Consider the following 20,898-nt stretch of genomic DNA (forward strand, 5'->3'; position numbering starts at 1 on the left):
CCGTGGCGAACCAAGCGTCGAGTACCCTAGTTTTAGTGAACTGGGTTTCCAATAGTACGCGGAGATCTGCAAAAGAGTCTTTATCATTTATTTTCAACAATATTTACATTTACAAAGTCACCTTTTACGACTGGCGATTGGCTATTGATAGTATTTCCGGAGATTCTTTGAGTTCCATGCATGGGGTAATAGGTGTTCCTCCAGCGTTTCCAGCCTATAACTGCCCGGGCGAATCACCTCTTTCACTCGATACGGTCCCTCCCAGGTCGGAGAAAGTTTCCCGACCTTTTTCGGCTAGGAGATAGCAGCTTTTCTAATGACTAAATCCCTTGCTCGGAATTCTCTGGGACGTGATGGGGCACAAATACGGCTGCACGAGCAGATATCGCCACGTGTCATCCATGCACGAGCAGAGCCCAACCATCATGAAGAAGGGTGATGGAAAAGGGCAAAGACCACACATTCATGCCACGTGTCGCCCTCTCACCACCCAGGCCTCATCATCACAAATTAGGGAAGGAAATGGCCGCCAAAGCCACGCGCGCCGGCGAGGCAGAGGGACGGCCCAATCCTGCAAAGGAAGTTTTTTCCTCCATAATGATGAAAAGGGCCGCACACCCCCCTTTAAAAGGGGAGGGAAAGGAAGAAGAGGAGGACCCTTTTTTTCCTTCAGACCCCGGAAAGCCGGGAATTCACCCATCCTCCACCCCGCAATACCGGAAAAAGAGGCGAGGCAACAACAGAGGAGGCCAGGAATCCCATCCTGCCCTCCCTGCTAGTCCCCTCCGACTCACTCATTTATGCACCCAGAAATGTCCCCGCGCACCGGCCCTGGTAACCCTGGTCAAAACCCCCTCCCTTTCTAGCTGTTCTTTATATTGACTGGTTGAAGGATCTGACTTGGGTGTCGAAGTGGTCGTCCGGGACCCATCCCGGACCCCCTGACCCCCTTTTGTTTGTGATTGCAGACCCCGCGGAGGCCCTCTACCGACCGCGCGATCGCAGACCCGGATCCAGACGCCACCATATTGGCGCCATCCGTGGGACTCGTCGAGTAACTGAACGCCTTATGGCGATGAGAAACCACACCCAACAGCCAGAAACAGGGGTAATAACCAGGAGTCAGGCCCAGCGCGCACAAGCCAGCTCCTCAAGCTCCCAAGAGCGAAACTCACCGCCTTCGGACCGACCCCGACCCTCCTCTAGCACGCCGCAGATGGTCCCCACCATGGAGATGTTCAACGAACTCCGCAACGAACTACTCCAACGTTTGCCTCTCCCGGCTTCGAAAAAGCCCGGGACAACACAAGACCGGACAGAAGCCTACGACGAAGGCAACGAGGAACAGTCAGGGGAACGACATCCCCGGCGAAAGCGAGCACCGACTCGCAGAACGCCGTCCCCATCAACAAATAGCCCCTTGCCCCACGCAGCCGGGGGACATCAGCGAGGCAGCAGGAGACAGGTTACTAACAGCCGCGCCCCCCCTGTCCAAGATACCCATCTCCGGGAACCGCCCTTGGCTCGGGCAGAAGAAGTTGCAACCTCGGCACAACCGCCCAGCTTGGATCCAATAGCGGACCTACAAAGGCAGATCCGAGAGGTAAAACTAGAAATGAAAAAATCTTACGCCCACGGCATCCTCGATGAGTGGGAAAGGGAAACGGCATCCCCGTTCACCTCAGAGGTCCTAAAGACCCCCGCAGAAGCAGGCATAGACCTCTCCCGCTTCGGTCTATACGACGGGAGCACGGACCTCCTCGAGTTCCTCCAGACTTTCAAGAGAGTAATGACGCTTCGAGGCGCGTCGGATGGATTCATGTGCAGAGCCTTTGCATCCCTACTAAGAAAAACCGCCAACGACTGGTACATGAGATTGGAGCCCGACTCCATCGCATCCTTCCACGAATTCGGACGAAAGTTCAGCACAAGGTTCGCCAACAACCGCCTCCGCCATGATCCTGCGGACGCCCTCCTAGCCCTCCGCCAAGGTAGAAACGAGACCCTAAGAGACTTCATGTTGAAGTTCAACGCCGAATTGGCCCAACTCTCCAACATGGACGTCCAAATAGCGGTCGCCACACTCAAGCATGCCACCACCGATCCGAATCTTAAGCTGCACCTCACCCTCAAGCCCCCACGGGACCTACAGGAGCTTGAATCAAAGGCTGCTAAGTTCGTCCGAGCAGAAGAAGCCTGCGCTCGAGAACAGAATCAGCCCGGCCCCGACGAGAGAAAAAGCGACGGCCGAAGGGCCATAAGGCCACGAACCGATGAAAGACAGACGGGCCGTAACCCTATCCCCATCTTCGAAAGGCTGGGAACCACCCCGCTAAAGTTCCCCCTCTCCCACGTTCTATCAGCTATTAGGGATCAGGGTCTCCTGACCCCCCCCAGGAAAATGGCCACAGATCCAAAGAAGAGGTCCGCCAGGAAATTCTGCGAATTCCACGGGGACCACGGCCACGAAACTGACCACTGCTTCCACCTCCGCCTCCAGCTGGAAAGACTGGCCGAAGAAGGACACCTAAACCAGTACCTCAGGAGTCCTGACAAAAGCCCATGCGAGGCCCAGTGCCCACTCGACGAACCCAGAGGTAGGCACCGGTCACCGAACCGCCACCGGTCCACAAGCCGACACCGATCCCCCAGTAGGCATCACCCTCGAAGCCGACGTCGATCCCGCAGCAGACACGACACGAGCCGCCACCAGCGCCCCCGAAAAGGCGAGCCCCCCGAACAGCCACAGGCTCGCGAGCAACCGCCTACCATCATAGGAAAAATCAATATCATCGCAGGCGGACCCGCAGCGGGAGGGCCGACAACAGCCGGTCGGCGAGCATACGCGGAACGGGTATTCTCCATGGACATACCTTCCAAGAAGGCCCGAACAAATCCGCCCCATGAAAACCAGATCATCACTTTTTCCAACAAAGACCTCGACGGGCTACAAGTCCCGCATGACGATGCACTGGTCATCAGGCTAGTCGTCGCCAACTTCGATATAGGAAAAATCTTGGTGGACACAGGAAGCTCCGTCAATGTGCTACGCCTCGGAACTTTCGAAGAAATGAAACTGGGCAGGGAAAGGCTGGGACCCGCGGAATACTCCATCTACGGTTTCTCCGGGGCATCCGTACGGGTAGACGGCAAGATCGACTTGCCCGTGACTTTCGGGGCGTACCCCTTGCAGAAAACCATCCTGACCACCTTCCTGGTCGTAGACATACCGTTCACCTACAGCGCCATCATTGGGCGCCCTGCTCTCAGAGACTTGGGAGCCGTAGTCTCCACCCCCCATCTCAAGATGAAATTCCCCACTCCGGACGGAGTAGGAGAGGTCAAGGGACAGCAAATGATAGCACGCCAGTGCTACGCGGCAAGCCTAAGAGGAACCAACGCCCCAGCAGAAAACTTCACAATCGGCAGTGAAGACCCTCGGCAGCGGGCTCGCGCAATCAGAGGAGAGCCTGCCGAGGAGCTAGACTCCATCTCCCTGACCCAAGATCAGCCGGAGAGACAAGTCCGGGTAAGTTCCATGTTAACAGGCCCTCTGCGAGACCGGATGATCAACTTCCTCAGAATAAACAAAGACATGTTCGCATGGTCCGCCAAGGACATGCCCGGGATACCCAAGGAAATGGCCGTCCACAAGTTGAATGTGAACCCCGCCCTTAAACCCGTCCGGCAGAAAAAGAGGAACTTCGCAGTAGAGCGCCAAACTCACATAAAGCCCGAAGTGGAAAAACTGCTACAAGCCGGATTCGTCAGGGAAATCCGGTATCCCGAGTGGCTGTCAAACGTCGTGATGGTCAAGAAAGCTAGCGGAGGATGGCGGGCCTGTATAGACTTCACCGACCTCAACCGGGCTTGCCCAAAAGACCCCTATCCCCTTCCGCGCATAGACCAACTCATCGACGCCACCTCCGGACACGAACTCCTCACCTTCTTAGACGCGTTCTCAGGCTACAATCAGATCAAAATGCACGAGCCAGACATCCCGAAAACAGCGTTTATCACCGATCAGGGCGTCTACTGCTACACTGTCATGCCCTTCCGGTTAAAAAACGCAGGTGCCACCTACCAGCGGCTCGTGAATAAGCTATTCCAAACGCAGATTGGAAGGAACGTGGAGGTATATGTCGATGATATGCTGGTAAAAAGCCTGGAAGCCGCCAGACACATCTCCGACCTTCAGGAAACTTTCGATACCCTACGACGAGCTCGAATGAAGCTGAACCCCGCGAAATGCGCCTTTGGGGTAACTTCCGGAAAGTTCTTGGGGTTCATGGTCAGCCAAAGAGGGATCGAGGCCAACCCAGAAAAAATCCAGGCCATCCTAGACATGGAACCCCCGACGACAGCAGTAGAAGTACAGAGGCTCGCAGGGCGAATCACGGCCCTCGGCCGATTCATGCCCAAATCAGCAGAGAAGTGCCAACCCTTCTTCAAACAATTAAAAAACATACGGGAATTCGAATGGACCCCGGCCTGCCAAGAGGCCTTCGACTCTCTGAAGCAATACCTCCAGACACCGCCCGTACTCGCCAAACCCGAGCCGGGGGAAGAGCTATTTTTATATCTGGCCGTCAGCCCCACGGCAGTAAGCGCGGTGTTAGCCAAACAAAGCGACAAAAAGGAACACCCTGTGTACTACGTGAGCAAGACTCTCCACGGTGCGGAAATCCGATATTCGAACATAGAGAAATTCGCCCTCGCAGTCGTCAGTGCCGCTCGGAAGCTCCGCCCCTACTTCCAGGCCCACCCCATAGTCCTGCTAACCGATCAGCCCCTCAGGAAGATTCTCCAGAAACCAGAGACCTCGGGTAGGATGGTAAGTTGGGCCGTCGAGCTGGGCGAGTTCGACATACAAGTCCGCCCAAGGCCGGCTATCAAATCTCAAGCCCTCGCTGACTTCATAGTGGAATTCACGGCCCCGGCCGAAGAGCCAGCAACAATGGAGAGCAGCGAGGGCCTCACTGCGCACACGGTTTGCGACGACGGGATGCAAGACCCCTCGGCACAGAACAGCGAAACCCCCTGGATCCTGTACGTTGATGGCTCCGCCGGCAATAAAGGACACGGAGCGGGAGTGGTCCTCCATGGCCCGGAAGAGTTCACACTGGAATATGCCCTCAGGTTGGATTTCAAAGCCTCCAATAACGAGGCCGAATACGAAGCCTTACTAGCAGGACTAAGTCTAGCCGCGGAGCTCGGCGCAGGCAAGTTGAAAGTCTATAGCGACTCACAGCTTGTCGTTAACCAGGTAAACGGAACATACGAAGCCAAGGGCTCCAGAATGAAAAGATACCTCCACAAGGTAAAGGAAAAACTGCAAGGGATGGGAGAGGTAGAGATCCTCCAGGTGCCGCGAGACATGAACAACCGAGCGGATGCATTATCAAGAATGGCCGCCGAAGAAACCCATGACTTCGGCACCGTGCTCACAGAAATCCTGCCCCACCCCAGCATCGACGAGATGCAAGTTCTGGAGATTCCACCGGGGCCAAACTGGATGGACCCCATCATACAATACCTGAAAAACGGTATACTACCCGCAGATAAGCTGGAAGCCCGGCGCCTAACCGCAAGAGCCGCCCATTACGTGGTCCACGGGCACAGGCTCTACAAAAGGTCATACACATGGCCGTACCTCCGGTGCCTGGTGCCCTCCGAATCAGACTACGCGCTACGAGAAGTACATGAAGGGATCTGCGGAGACCATGGAGGTGGCAGGACCCTAGCCCAGAAAATCGTAAGGCACGGCTACTTCTGGCCCACGGTCCTTAGGGACTCCAAGGAATTCGTCAAAAAATGCAGCCCATGCCAAAGGTACGCAACCACCCCCCACCAACCGGCTACACCGTACACCGCGATAGCAGGACCCCTGCCTTTCGCCATGTGGGGCATGGATCTACTCGGACCATTCCCCAAGGCCCCCGGGGGGCATACGATGTTATACGTCGCCATCGACTACTTCACCAAATGGGTTGAGGTCAAAGCCGTGGTGAAACCCAATTCCAAAGCGACGGAGAAGTTCTTCTATCACGGCGTCGTTTGCCGTTTCGGCATTCCAAAGACCCTTGTAACAGACAACGGTCCCCAGTTCGCAAGCGCCGAATTTGGCAGATTCTGCGATAGCCTAAGCATCGAACACTGTTTCGCCTCCGTAGCACACCCGCAGGCCAACGGGCAGGTCGAGGTAACCAACAGGATTTTGCTACAAAGTCTCAAGAAGAGATTGGGAGAAGACGGAAAAAACTGGCTGGACGCACTCCCTAGCGTCCTCTGGGCCTATCGAACAACACCACGGACCGCAACTGGAGAATTCCCTTTTAGCTTAACCTTTGGGACCGAAGCGGTCATTCCGCTAGAAATTGGCCTCCCCAGCTTCCGCACCGCGAATTACGACGAGCAGGGAAATTCCGAACTCCTCCGGAACAACCTCGATCTCGTGCTCGAGAAAAGAGATCAAGCCCTCCTCCGAACCGCCTCCTACCAGCAAAAGGTGGAACGATACTACAATGCCCGGGTAAAAAAGCGTTCGGTAAAGCCCGGAGATCTGGTGCTACGGCGTGCAGAGGTATCAGACCCCCGCAACACGGGTAAGCTCGCACCCAAATGGGAAGGACCGTACAAAGTCATTCGAGCACTTCGACCCGGGGCCTACCAACTAGAACGCCTCGATGGGACCCCGGTCCCTCGCAGTTGGAGCATGGACAACCTCCGAAAGTTCTATCAGTAAAACGACAGGGTAAGTTCCGTGCCTTTCTTTTAAAAATATGACAAGTGTTTTGGTTTCCTTTTTGTGTTCTAGAAGCAAAGATGTATTCTTGTCAACAAATTAATGGAAAAGCACTTCTACAAAAGCAGCGTACATCTCCACTTTCCGGCCCACGATAAGTGAGGGACCCGAAAGAAAACAGGGAGTGAGACAGAGGTAACATCGGGCCCGATCCCCCCGAGAATACCCTAAAACGCTCCCCATGAAAAAAAGACCTCCCCCTTTAAGGGCAGGCGGGACCCATTAACCCCGAACTGATCATTCGAGGGGAAGATAGTCCTCCCATAAACAGACGCCCTACGGGGTGCACTAAGAATACTCTCACCAACACAATTCGCAAAGGCCTGAGGACCTTGAAAACCTCGCGGCACATCATGTATATGCAGAGATGTCAATACGGTTACACAACAAACAACAACAAATAGGTAGTTCAAAAGTTATTACAGACCAAATAACCAGGAACATTGAAAGAAAAGATCAAGCCCCCCGAGGCATTCACAACATCACTGGGCCCCCCTCGGAAGTCTCGGCAACTACGCGATCCACCGGGGCAGCCACCTCCTCTCCTACCGGCTCCGCCACCTCCGCCGGTGCCGGCAAAGGATCGACCTCAGACTCATGCATCAGCTTATCGAGAGGGAAGGAGGGATCGACCTCTTGAACGCGCCGCCGGCATTCAGCAAACGCATCAATCTCAATATCCACGCTGAATGCAGCCGCAGCCTTAAAAAACTCCGCAGAGTCGCGCCATTCCTCCCGTGCCTTCGCCAATTCCCGGGCATGAGTTCGCCGGGCCAGCGCCAACTTGTCCGACGCACGACTCCTCCCCACCACAGTTACCCGGAGATCTTCCCGGAGTTGAGCAACAGTGTCATCAAAGGTCGCTCTCTCCGCCCGGGCTCTGCCCAATTCCTCGCGTAACTGCCGGTTCAGCTCCCCCACAGCACTTATCTCAGCCTCATCCTCAAGAAGGCACTGCACCATCCTCCTGGCATAACTTTGGGACTGCAAAAGGCAAGTTATCAGGAAAATTCCAACATGCAATCTCGAAGACAGCAAGGAGAGAAAATACCATCAACCCATTACTTACGCAGGAAGTTGATTGAAAATACTGAGCCCCCAGGGCCCTACGATCATAGCCCTTCAGCTCAGCCTCGTCACAAGGAAGGGCAGTTGTCACCCCTAGCTCCACCCCAACCCGGGGATTCGCAAGAACGCTGTCCTCAACACCTATCCTTCAGCCAGGCTTAAACAGTTCCCCTCGCATCTGGAAACTTTGCGGGGGAAGCTCCGCCCGCTCCAGAAGAAGCTTAGTCATTACCGCCCCTTCCATCCGACTTGGCACGTCCTCCGTAAAGATTGAAGGACGCGCCACGCGGCTGGTGACCCTCCTGGCAGGATGCTCAGACCCCGGGGGTGAGGAACTAACCGGCCCCTTCTCTCCAACCGCTCGACCAGAGGTGCTGGAAGGCATAGATGTTGCGAGCCTCGCTTGCGACCGACCCAGCCTGGCCGCGGCCATAAAGTCAGAAGGAATTTTCTTCCGGCTCGACAAGCCCGTTGTCACCGCCGCAACCTCCTTCCCCTTACCAACGTCACCAGAAGAAGACATCTCTCCTGCCGCAAACAAGAGAATAACAATCGCTCAAAACAAAGGAAAACCAAAAAAAAAAAAAAAAAAAGAGAGAGGAAGAGGGGAGGGGCTCACCTCGATAGCTGGCTGAACTCTCCCCCGTTCCCTCGCCCGTACAACGGACCCTCCTCTCCACAGCTCCCACCAAGCCAAACCTCTTCAGGCTCCTCTCCCATCTAAACTCGGAGACGTCAATAGCCTCCCCAGAAGCGAGCTTCCACAAGTCAAACTTGCTATAGTCAGACTCGTCGGGAAGGGACTTCCTCCGCCACTCAACAGAGCGCCTCCAAGAACGAGGAAAATCCCAGCCAGCGACCGATGGAGGGGTAACAAACACATACTCCTCCTTCCACTTCTTGATGGACAAAGGCAAGTTTGCTGCAATCTTCACCTGAGGACGCTGGGTCAAATAAAGCCAGCTGTCCTCCCCCTTCACCAACCGACTGAGGGCCACGCAGGCCCGGAGCAGCGGAAGGGTGGGCTGAACCTTATGAAGACCCGCCTTGGCCACAAAGGCCAGGAGTGTGCGCCAACTATTAGGCGCCAGTTGGGAAGGAGCCACCTGGTAGAACTCGAGGGCCTCTATTATAATGTCCAAGAGCGGAAACCTAACCCCCGCCCGGAAAGCTTCCACGTAGAAAAGCTACCTCTTCCTCCGTGGTACCCCCACACACCCCTTCTACAAAGGAGGGGACTCTAATCCCATAATCGTCGGGGATATGGAACTCCCTCCTAATTTTCTCCGCCGCCCCTTTTTCCAAAGTATTCCTGAAACACGCCACCCGGCCGGGACAAATAACGGCGCCAGGCCGAATGTCCCCAATCTCCGCCCCACGAGCATAAGAAACTCGAGCCGGAGATTCCGAAGTAGCGGCCCCCACCGACGACCCGAAGGTCCCGGAACTATCCCTCAACTCCGTCGGCTGCCGCACATCCTCAGCGACGCCGCTCCCACCCTCTACAGACAACCGCCTCCTCTTTCTCACCGGAGCCCTCTCCACCACCTCTACAGACGCGGAAGAGGGGCTCTGAGGCACAGTCGCAACAGACATCTTAAGCTATGAAACAAAGACACAGAACTCACCGAGCGAAGCGTGGACGACAAACAACACGTAGAAGAATCGCCACGGAGAAAAATCCGTTCTAATCGAGGAAGACGAAGGAACAAAGTAAAAAATGAAATCCCCAAAAAGGCTTTAAAAAGGGCTAGGGTTTTGACACTGTAAGCCCAAGGCTCTACTCTCCTATCTTGTTTTGATGATTCTAAACATAATTGATTGTGTTTTTGAATACTAATCAATTTGCTTTGAAGTGTTGTGTTTGAGATAGGATTGATCATTGAAGAAACCAACACACAACATGGTCATGCTTGGAGATATCCCATACAAGAGTCAAAGGAGCTAAGTGAAGCTCACCTCATCTCTCAAGCAAGCATACACAAGATGGAAGATCAATTGAAGACCAAGACTAAAGAGAAGTTGAAAGCTACATAGGTATCATTGTACATCCTTTCTCTTTAGATTTCCAAGTCAAGGCAAAGTGTTTTCAACTTGGTTTTCAAAGAACACTTAAGAACTTAAAATGCATTAGTGAATGGTTATGTGGTGGACCAACATGTTGGGACCCTCATAAACATTCCAAAATAACCATAGGAGTTGAGTTCCAAAAGCTAAAAATCAAATTTGCAATAAAAATCAAAAAGTGCGGATTTTTAGGCTTCTCGGAACTCCGAGAATTTTTCTCGAAGCTCCGAGCTCGGAACTCCGAGAGTTCCCTCGGAACTCCGAGAAAAGGTCCAGTAGCATCTGGACACTTTCTCGGAACTCCGAGACAATTTCTCGGAACTCCGAGAAATGGTCCAGTAGAAATTTTATTTCTTCTGGCCGTTGTCTCGGAACTCCGAGAATATTTCTCGGAACTCCGAGAATTCTCGGAACTCCGAGAATGGTTCTCGGAACTCCGAGAATGGTTCTCGGAACTCCGAGAACCTCGCGACAGACTAAAAAATAGCCGTTGGGATTCAAATTAATTGTTGGTTTTTGATATGTCCACCCCCAAACGGTCATATTCTTTGGTGTGGTTATATATACAACATGTAGAGAAGTTTTTCACTCTCTCTTGATCTTTGAAAAACATCCTTAAGCATCAAAAACACTTGCAATCCATTTTAGCTTGAGTTTTTGTTTTTCATCCCAAACTTGCCTTTCACTTGTGAATCTTTTGAGTTTGGATATAGTAGTGCTTTCACTTGCAAATCACCATCTTTGAAGAGCAATCAAGGGTCTACAAAGAGCATCTAGCTTTCAAGAAGAAGCCAAGCTACTCTCTTTCAAATCTTGTATAGGTGGCTAGGGCATTCCCTTTTTAATTCCCTAGAGAGCAACCGCTTAGAACTCGGCGGAGAAGGAGAGTCTTTGTAAAGGTGTAAGGGCATCCTTGTTTAATATCCCTTGGATTTGTAACCGCCTCGGAGCCGGGCATCGTGGAGGTCTCCTATAGTGGAATCCCTCAAGTGCGACCTTGAGTAGAGTGGAGTAGGCCGTTGGCCGAACCACTATATATCGGTGTGTCAATTTCTCACTCTTGCATTTCCATTATTGTTTTGGTTTGGCATTTCACTTTGTTCTTTCAACTATATTTGCACTAACCAAATATTTAATTAAGTGAAGAAAAATTCCAATTAGGGTTTATAGATAATTTTCAAAAGGCCTAATATTGAGTTAAATTCAATTCACCCCCCCTCTTGAGTATTTCAATTGGTATCAGAGCCTCGTCTCTATTTTTTTTGAAAACCCTAACCGGTTTAGAGTAAAGATTCAAAAATGGCAAACTACCCTCAACATCATGAAGGTTATTCAAACACTAGGCCACCCTATTTTGATGGTACAAATTATGGTTTTTGGAAAACTAAAATGAAAATCTTTTTAACTCAAGACTATCAAATGTGGAGAGCAATTAATAATGAATATATCCTACCCACAAGAAATTTAAATGATTGGACCGAAGCCGAACAACAAGCTTCGAATTATAATGCCAAAGCCATGAATTCTCTCATTTGTGCTCTATCTCCCGGAGAATTCAATAGAGTATCAAATTTGAATTCGGCTAAGGAAATTTGGGACACTCTAGAAGTCACCCATGAAGGAACCAATCAAGTTAAAGAATCTAAAATGAACCATATTTTTCGGCAATACGAACTTTTTCAAATGACACCCGATGAAACAATTGCCGACATGTACACTAGATTCACCAACCTTGTAAATGGATTAAGGGGACTTGGAAAACAATTTTCCAATAGAGATTTAGTAACTAAAATTCTTAGGTCCCTACCTTTGTCTTGGGAATCCAAAACCTCCGCAATCACCGAAGCCAAGGACATGAACACTTTGAACCTAGATGAACTTATAGGGTCCTTGATCACACATGAAATGATTTTCAAAACAAAAGCACCCGAAATCGAAACTAAAATCGAAAAAGGAAAAGGAATTGCTTTTGCTTGTAATGTAGGTGAAAGTGAAGATGCAAAGGAAGACATCGAGGATGAAGTAGCTCTCCTAACAAGAAGGATCAAGTTCTTGCAAAGAAACATGGGAGGCATGAGAAATAGAAGGACCAATCCTCCATTCAAGAAGAAAGAAGAAGTTGGTGATGGATCTTCTCAACCCCGATGTTACGGTTGCAAGAAGCTTGGACACATTCGCCCGGATTGTCCACTCAACAATGAACCTACTTCAAACAACCGCTTCAAGAGAAGAGAAGGCAAGAAAGGAATGTCCGCCACATGGGATGAGGAGATTGAAAGCGAAGGCGAACAAAATGATGGGGAAGATTGCCTATTAGCAAGAAATGTGTGCTTCATGGCCTCAACAAACGACAACAATGAGGTAAACACTTTAAATGATGTCATTATCTTACAAGAAGTTTTAGATTCCTTACAAAGTGCAAATGATGAACTTGAAATTCAATTTGATAAAATTGCATCACTTGAAAATTCTCTTGCTAACATGACAAAAGAATTTGGTTGGTTAAAAAAGGATCATGAATTCTTAGATGATGAAAATGAAAAATGCAAAGTAGAGATTCATGAGCTAAATGCTACCATTAAGACTTTGAATGAAAATCGACAAAATCTTTCTATTGAAAATAACAAACTAAAGCATGAAAACGGTAAACTATCTTTTGAATATGATGAACTCAAGAAACTCTTTGAAAAATTTGAAAATAGTTCATTAAAATTGGATAAACTTGTAAATCTTCAAAGAATGTCAAGTGATAAAAGTGGACTTGGACATAGATGGAATACCACAATATCTAACTATAAAAACAAACTCGAAAAGACTTCCTCTAGTAGTACCAAAATTTGCTTTTACTGTGGATTGTTAGGTCATTATAAAGTTGCTTGCTTACATGCTAAACAAGATAAGATCAAATTGAACTCTAAAGTGAAAACAAATGAACATAGCAAGATTAGGAAGATTTGGGTACCTAAGGGATCTCACTTGCCTATTCCTATGTAGGTATGCCTTAAAAGCCACAACAAGAGGAACACATGGTACCTTGATAGTGGATGCTCTAGACACATGACTGGAGACCTCACTCAATTCGCATCACTATCACTCAAGGATGGTGGAGAAGTTACCTTTGGAGATGACAAGAAAGGAAAGGTCAAAGGTGAAGGCACCATAGGTAACTCTACCTCTCCCATACATGATGTACTCTTTGTTGATGGCTTGTCCCATAATCTTATTAGCATTAGTCAATTATGTGATAATGGTTTTGAAGTTGTCTTCAATCCCGACAAATGCATTGTTAAAAATAAGATAAATGGAGAAGTAAAATTCATAGGGTCTAGAGACAATAACATTTATACAATTGGACTAGATGATCTTAGACTCCAAAAAGTGACTTGTCTAAATGCCATTAGTGAGGATTCTTGGCTATGGCATAGGAGGTTGGGTCATGCCGGAATGGATCTCATTTCTACCCTCTCCTCAAAAGAAAGTGTTAGAGGATTGCCTAAGTTCAAATTCATCAAGGATCACATTTGTAGAACTTGTCAATTAGGAAAACAATTGAAAAGCACTTTTGCACCTAAAAATATGATTTCAACTTCCTACCCCTTGGAGCTACTTCATATGGATCTTTTTGGACCAATGAAGACTAGTAGCCTAGGTGGAAAGAGGTACGTGTTTGTAGTTGTTGATGACTACTCACGATTCACATGGGTCATATTTCTAGGACATAAAGATGAAACTTATGAAAACTTCCTAACATTATGCAATCAAATTCAAAATGAAAAAGGTGTTGCCATCTCCCACATTAGAAGTGATCATGGAACGGAATTTGAAAATGTACACTTTGACACTTACTGTAATGAACATGGCATTAAACATAATTTTTCCGCACCTAGAACACCTCAACAAAATGGAGTAGTAGAAAGAAAGAATCGAACTCTCCAAGAAATGGCTAGAACAATGTTGCATGAAAATGATCTCCCTAGATATTTTTGGGCGGAAGCGGTTAGCACCGCTTGCTATATCATAAACAGGGTATACTTAAGGCCAATCTCTAAGAAAACACCTTATGAGCTTTGGAAAAACTTGAAACCAAATATAAGCTATTTTAGAGTGTTTGGATGTAAATGCTTCATTTTGAACATTAGAGATAATTTACATAAATTTGATAAGAAGTCGGATGATGGAATATTCTTAGGGTATTCTTCTCATAGCAAAGCATATAGAGTATTTAATAGGAGAACCCTAGTAGTAGAAGAATCCATGCATGTGACATTTGATGAAAGAGAGCCAACACCTCAAGAAATGCCACATGATGAGGATGAACCTGTTGAACATCTTTTTCCAAAATTGAGTGCTCCTCCTCATGCTTCTACTAGTCATACACCACCTAGTGAGGAAGTAGAAAATGAAAATGATGCCTCATTACCTAGGGATAGGAGAACATTGGTTGATCATCCTGAATCCCAAATCTTAGGTGATGCCACATTGCCAGTAAGAACTAGATCATACTATCGTAGTGTGAGCAATAATTTGGCATTCCTATCCGAATTGGAACCAAAATCCATCAAGGAAGCAGAAAAGGATGAATATTGGTTGATGGCCATGCAAGAAGAGTTGAGTCAATTCGAAAGGAACAAGGTATGGAGGCTAGTACCTAGACCTAGTGATCATCCAGTCATTGGCACGAGATGGGTGTATAGAAATAAATTGGATGAAAATGGAATTATCACTAGGAATAAAGCTAGGCTTGTAGCCCAAGGGTACAATCAGGAGGAAGGGATAGATTATGATGAGACATTTGCTCCTGTTGCCCGTATGGAGGCTATTAGGATACTTTTGGCATATGCATCTCATAAAGGATTTAAACTATATCAAATGGATGTCAAAAGTGCCTTCCTGAATGGCTATATCCAAGAGGAAGTGTATGTTGAGCAACCTCCAGGTTTTGAAGACTTCAAACATCCAAATCATGTCTTCAGGCTTGATAAAGCTTTATATGGATTAAAGCAAGCTCCTAGAGCTTGGTATGAGAGGCTTTGCACTTTCTTAGTTGAAAAGGGATTCGAGATGGGAAAGGTGGATAAAACCTTATTTATCAAAAGAGAAAATCATGATATCCTCCTTGTCCAAATCTATGTGGATGATACCATCTGTGGCTCAACTAATCAAAAATTGTGTGATGAATTTGCAACCTTAATGAAAAATGAATTTGAAATGAGCATGATGGGAGAGTTAACCTACTTCTTAGGACTCCAAATTAAACAATACAAAAATGGAATATTTTTAAATCAAGAAAAATATACAAAGGAGTTATTAAAGAAGTATGGCATGGATAGCAGTAAGACATCAAGAATTCCCATGAGTACTACTGCTAAGCTAGAAAAAGATGAATTTGGCAAATCTGTGGATCAGAAATTGTATAGGGGTATGATAGGTAGTTTGCTCTATTTGACAGCCAGCAGACCAGACATTATGTTTACTGTCTGTCTCTGTGCTCGGTTTCAATCGGATCCTAAAGAATCTCACCTATCGGCAGTTAAGAAGATCTTCAAGTACTTAAAAGGAACCCAAAGTCTAGGACTGTGGTATGAAAGATCATCTTCCTTCACTCTCATCGGATATTCAGATGCAGACTTTGCTGGATGTAGAGTAGATAGGAAAAGCACTAGTGGGACTTGCCAATTCTTGGGTAAATCACTTGTTTCATGGTTTAGCAAGAAGCAAAATTCAGTAGCTCTGTCCACAACAGAAGCAGAATATGTGGCAGCTGGAGCTTGCTGTGCTCAAGTCCTATGGATGAAAAGCACATTGATGGACTATGCAATCAAAATGGAAAATATTCTCATCCAATGTGACAATACTAGTGCTATAAGCTTAACAAAGAACCCCATACAACACTCAAGAACAAAACACATTGAGATTAGGCACCACTTCATCAGAGATCACTCACAAAAAGGGGATATTTGCTTAAAATATATCAACACTGAAGAACAATTAGCGGATATCTTTACAAAACCCCTTAGTGATGATAGAATTTGCTATATCCGAGGTGCCTTAAACATATGGAGTGCGGATCAAATCAAAGAAATTGCCAAATAAATACTTTGTGCCTTTAACCAGCTTATCTATATAGTATTTATATATATAATCTTTGTTTGGTAGTATCTGCATGAATGAGATGTCAAATTTTTAATCTTAAAAATCACTCAATTGATATTCTTAGCCTTCTTAGTTTTTCTAAGTTGGAGAGGTATCTTCACTTTAATTAAAATACCTAACATCTTGACATATGTCAACATCTCGATCATGAACAGGTATATGTGCATTACTTGGATATATAATTTTATACCATAAGCATTGATTCAGGGGGAGTTATCCACTCCTATTTTTTTTACACCCTTTCTGTCGATGACAAAAGGGGGAGAAGTTTGAAATTGATTATCTATTCAATTGACTATATGCACCACTTGCTTATAACTTGTATCATTTATATGTGTGCATATATTGAGGGGGAGTTCTAGTATTCACTTGCCTACTATGTCACTCCACACACACCTCATAATCAATTTTGTTTGTCATCATCAAAAAGGGGGAGATTGTAAGCCCAAGGGTCTACTCTCCTATCTTGTTTTGATGATTCTAAACATAATTGATTGTGTTTTTGAATACTAATCAATTTGCTTTGAAGTGTTGTGTTTGAGATAGGATTGATCATTGAAGAAACCAACACACAACATGGTCATGCTTGGAGATATCCCATACAAGAGTCAAAGGAGCTAAGTGAAGCTCACCTCATCTCTCAAGCAAGCATACACAAGATGGAAGATCAATTGAAGACCAAGACTAAAGAGAAGTTGAAAGCTACATAGGTATCATTGTACATCCTTTCTCTTTAGATTTCCAAGTCAAGGCAAAGTGTTTTCAACTTGGTTTTCAAAGAACACTTAAGAACTTAAAATGCATTAGTGAATGGTTATGTGGTGGACCAACATGTTGGGACCCTCATAAACATTCCAAAATAACCATAGGAGTTGAGTTCCAAAAGCTAAAAATCAAATTTGCAATAGAAATCAAAAAGTGCGGATTTTTAGGCTTCTCGGAACTCCGAGAATTTTTCTCGGAGCTCCGAGCTCGGAACTCCGAGAGTTCCCTCGGAACTCCGAGAAAAGGTCCAGTAGCATCTGGACACTTTCTCGGAACTCCGAGAAATGGTCCAGTAGAAATTTTATTTCTTCTGGCCGTTGTCTCGGAACTCCGAGAATATTTCTCGGAACTCCGAGAATTCTCGGAACTCCGAGAATGGTTCTCGGAACTCCGAGAACCTCGCGACAGACTAAAAAATAGCCGTTGGGATTCAAATTAATTGTTGGTTTTTGATATGTCCACCCCCAAACGGTCATATTCTTTGGTGTGGTTATATATACAACATGTAGAGAAGTTTTTCACTCTCTCTTGATCTTTGAAAAACATCCTTAAGCATCAAAAACACTTGCAATCCATTTTAGCTTGAGTTTTTGTTTTTCATCCCAAACTTGCCTTTCACTTGTGAATCTTTTGAGTTTGGATATAGTAGTGCTTTCACTTGCAAATCACCATCTTTGAAGAGCAATCAAGGGTCTACAAAGAGCATCTAGCTTTCAAGAAGAAGCCAAGCTACTCTCTTTCAAATCTTGTATAGGTGGCTAGGGCATTCCCTTTTTAATTCCCTAGAGAGCAACCGCTTAGAACTCGGCGGAGAAGGAGAGTCTTTGTAAAGGTGTAAGGGCATCCTTGTTTAATATCCCTTGGATTTGTAACCGCCTCGGAGCCGGGCATCGTGGAGGTCTCCTATAGTGGAATCCCTCAAGTGCGACCTTGAGTAGAGTGGAGTAGGCCGTTGGCCGAACCACTATATATCGGTGTGTCAATTTCTCACTCTTGCATTTCCATTATTGTTTTGGTTTGGCATTTCACTTTGTTCTTTCAACTATATTTGCACTAACCAAATATTTAATTAAGTGAAGAAAAATTCCAATTAGGGTTTATAGATAATTTTCAAAAGGCCTAATATTGAGTTAAATTCAATTCACCCCCCCTCTTGAGTATTTCAGACACCTGTCGTTCGAACTCCCGCCCTTTCTAAGTCGATGGGACGCGCACACGTGGCGCCGATTGAGAAACCCAAGGCAACCGCCATACGGAAAGGACGTCTCTACCCCTACCCACGACATAACTTCCCCAACAAGCCATCCACACACCTCCACCAGATGGACAAAACTGCGTTCGTAAAGAAAGGGCTCGGACCCCGTCACAAGGGCCCGACATACCCTTCCACAAGATGAAAAAAGGTATAACTAGATATCCCATACAAAATACCACCGGGCCAAAAATATCGAACGCAGCGACAAGGGCTCAAAAATGCGCGAGAAAGCAAGCATGTAAAAGAAAAGCAAACACGAAAGGAGAAAACACACATCAGAAGCAGGAAAAAGAAAGGCGCCATTCATAAACCACTTCCTCCTGGCCCAAAGGCCTATAAAAAGGGAAGTAAGGACAATAGGCACGCAGGCCCGAAGCCCTCAAGATCCCTAAGACAAAAAAAAAGAAGGAGAAAGCGCAAAGACAAGAGACTTCCTCCAAAAATCTCGAACTCCCACCGCAATCAGCTCAGAGGGACTGGCCGCTGAAAGAGTTCTCCGCATCAGAAATCTCCCTATCACTCTGTTCCCCGTCCGAAGAGCTTCCCCAACGCCGATTCCCAGCCAAACGGGCCTGGTCATTTAACCAACGCACCCGGTTCCTCAGCAGATCGTTCTCCGCGCGCAAAGCAGCAATCTCCCGATCCATGTCCCTCATCCGGCTAAAAACCTCCATTCCCCTATGATGGACGCACGAAAAGAAGGAACGGTTGCGGTGGATAAACGCTTCATGAGACTCCCCCTCGTGCAGGGAAGGAGGATGATCCACGTCCCCCTCCGGAACCCCTCGCTGAGGCCCCAACCCGCCAGAATTTGCCTCGGGGTTATTCGGACGACTCCTGTCGCGATCAGACCTGCGATCGCCGCCCGCAAAAGGACCCTGGAAAGGCGACGACATCTCGGACAAAGCCTGAAGAAAGGCCGGAAGATATCAAAGAGGCGAACAAGAGACAAAGGGCGATATTCCTGACTTCAGGAAAGCTCACCCCTTTATAGAACCCTTATAGGACACCCGGTGTGGAAAAATGAAGCACTTACTACCCGCGTGTCCGTTTCCTACTGAACAACCAAGCGGCGCCTCGGGAAGGAGCCGCCGGACGGAGCAGAATATCCGCTCGCACCCCAATGCTCCCATAAACGCCTTCACCACATTATCCTTTAACTATGCCAACGGGCCCGCTCCCCGAGGCCAATCCATGGATTAAAGGCCACATCACGATAACATGCAAAGACGGCGCTATCACCGGAGCACGCCACGTGTCGTCCCCAGATCTACATAAAGCCTAACCTTCATAAAGGAAGTAGAGGGTAAAGGGCGAAATCATACGAATTCGACACGCCTTGCTATCCCGACCCCACGCAGGTTCGGGCCCCCCCCCCCCCCCCCCCCCCGCCGCCAAAAAAAAAAAAAAAACAGAGATAGCGCCCGGAAAGGTCGGAGCATCGCAAATTCTTGCAAACACAGAGATTCTCCATCACAAGCCAACAACAACATTAAGAGATATGGCCCAAATACACATAAGCTACCCCTTAACATCCTCCTGGCCCATAGGCCTACAAAATAAAGAGAAACCAAAAAACAGCACAGGGCACGCAGGCCTCAGAGATCCCCGCCAGAGAAGGATAGACACGCAGGAAAACATAAAAAGCCAAAGCTTAATCGGAGAACGACTCCTCCCCAGAAGAGCTCCCCTCCTCCTCCCAAGAGGTCTCCAGCAAGGGGTCCACCTCATATTCCAACAGCTGCTCGTTGAGAAGATGAACTTTCTTCTGAAGAGCCTCGTTTTCCCGCTTCAAGTCCTCGATCTCCCGACCCATCTTCGAAACACGCCCACGCAGTTCCGTTCCCTGACGATAGGCTCGAGAGAAAAACGACCACTCCCGAGCAACACGGGACCTGGACAATCTGTCCTTCCTAGGCAGGGAAGAAAGGCGAAAGGGGGGGAAGCCCGACGAAGCGCCCGGGCCCCCCTTAGCCTTCTTCCGACGAGCCACGAGATCCTCCCCCGGATCGGAGGACAAGTCAGGGTCGCTCGACGACTCCTGGAGGAAGCAGGTCTTGCCCCTAACCCGTGAAGAAGAGCCAGACATGTTACTGGAAAATATACAAAAAAAAAACCCTACCGCAAAGGAAAGAAGAAGAGCGACGAAGAGCCACAAAAAGACACCAGGGTAATTCCCCTCTTTTAAACTCGGAAAAGAAATCCTGGTGCCTCGAGACAACGCAGCCTCCCTAACGACGCTGCCGCTTCCCAAGGACAGCCGCCAGATAAAACAGCACGTCTCCTCGCACCCCGGAGCCCTCGTAAATATCCTCATCATGACTTACCTCGAACATAACGTTACTCCCTTGGCCCATTCAATGGACCAAAGGAGTAAGGGGGAGTTATGATGGGGCACAAATACGGCTGCACGAGCAGATATCGCCACGTGTCATCCATGCACGAGCAGAGCCCAACCATCATGAAGAAGGGTGTTGGAAAAGGGCAAAGACCACACATTCATGCCACGTGTTGCCCTCTCACCACCCAGGCCTCATCATCACAAATTAGGGAAGGAAATGGCCGTCAAAGCCACGCGCGCCGGCGAGGCAGAGGGACGGCCCAATCCTGCAAAGGAAGTTTTTCCCTCCATAATGATGAAAAGGGCACTCTCACCACCCAGGCCTCATCATCACAAATTAGGGAAGGAAATGGCCGCCAAAGCCACGCGCGCCGGCGAGGCAGAGGGACGGCCCAATCCTGCAAAGGAAGTTTTTTCCTCCATAATGATGAAAAGGGCCGCACA

The sequence above is a fragment of the Tasmannia lanceolata genome, unplaced genomic scaffold, assembly GCF_043159265.1.
Source record: "Tasmannia lanceolata isolate RefF3 unplaced genomic scaffold, GAP_Taslan_0.1 ptg000037l, whole genome shotgun sequence".
In the NCBI taxonomy this organism is placed as follows: domain Eukaryota; kingdom Viridiplantae; phylum Streptophyta; class Magnoliopsida; order Canellales; family Winteraceae; genus Tasmannia; species Tasmannia lanceolata.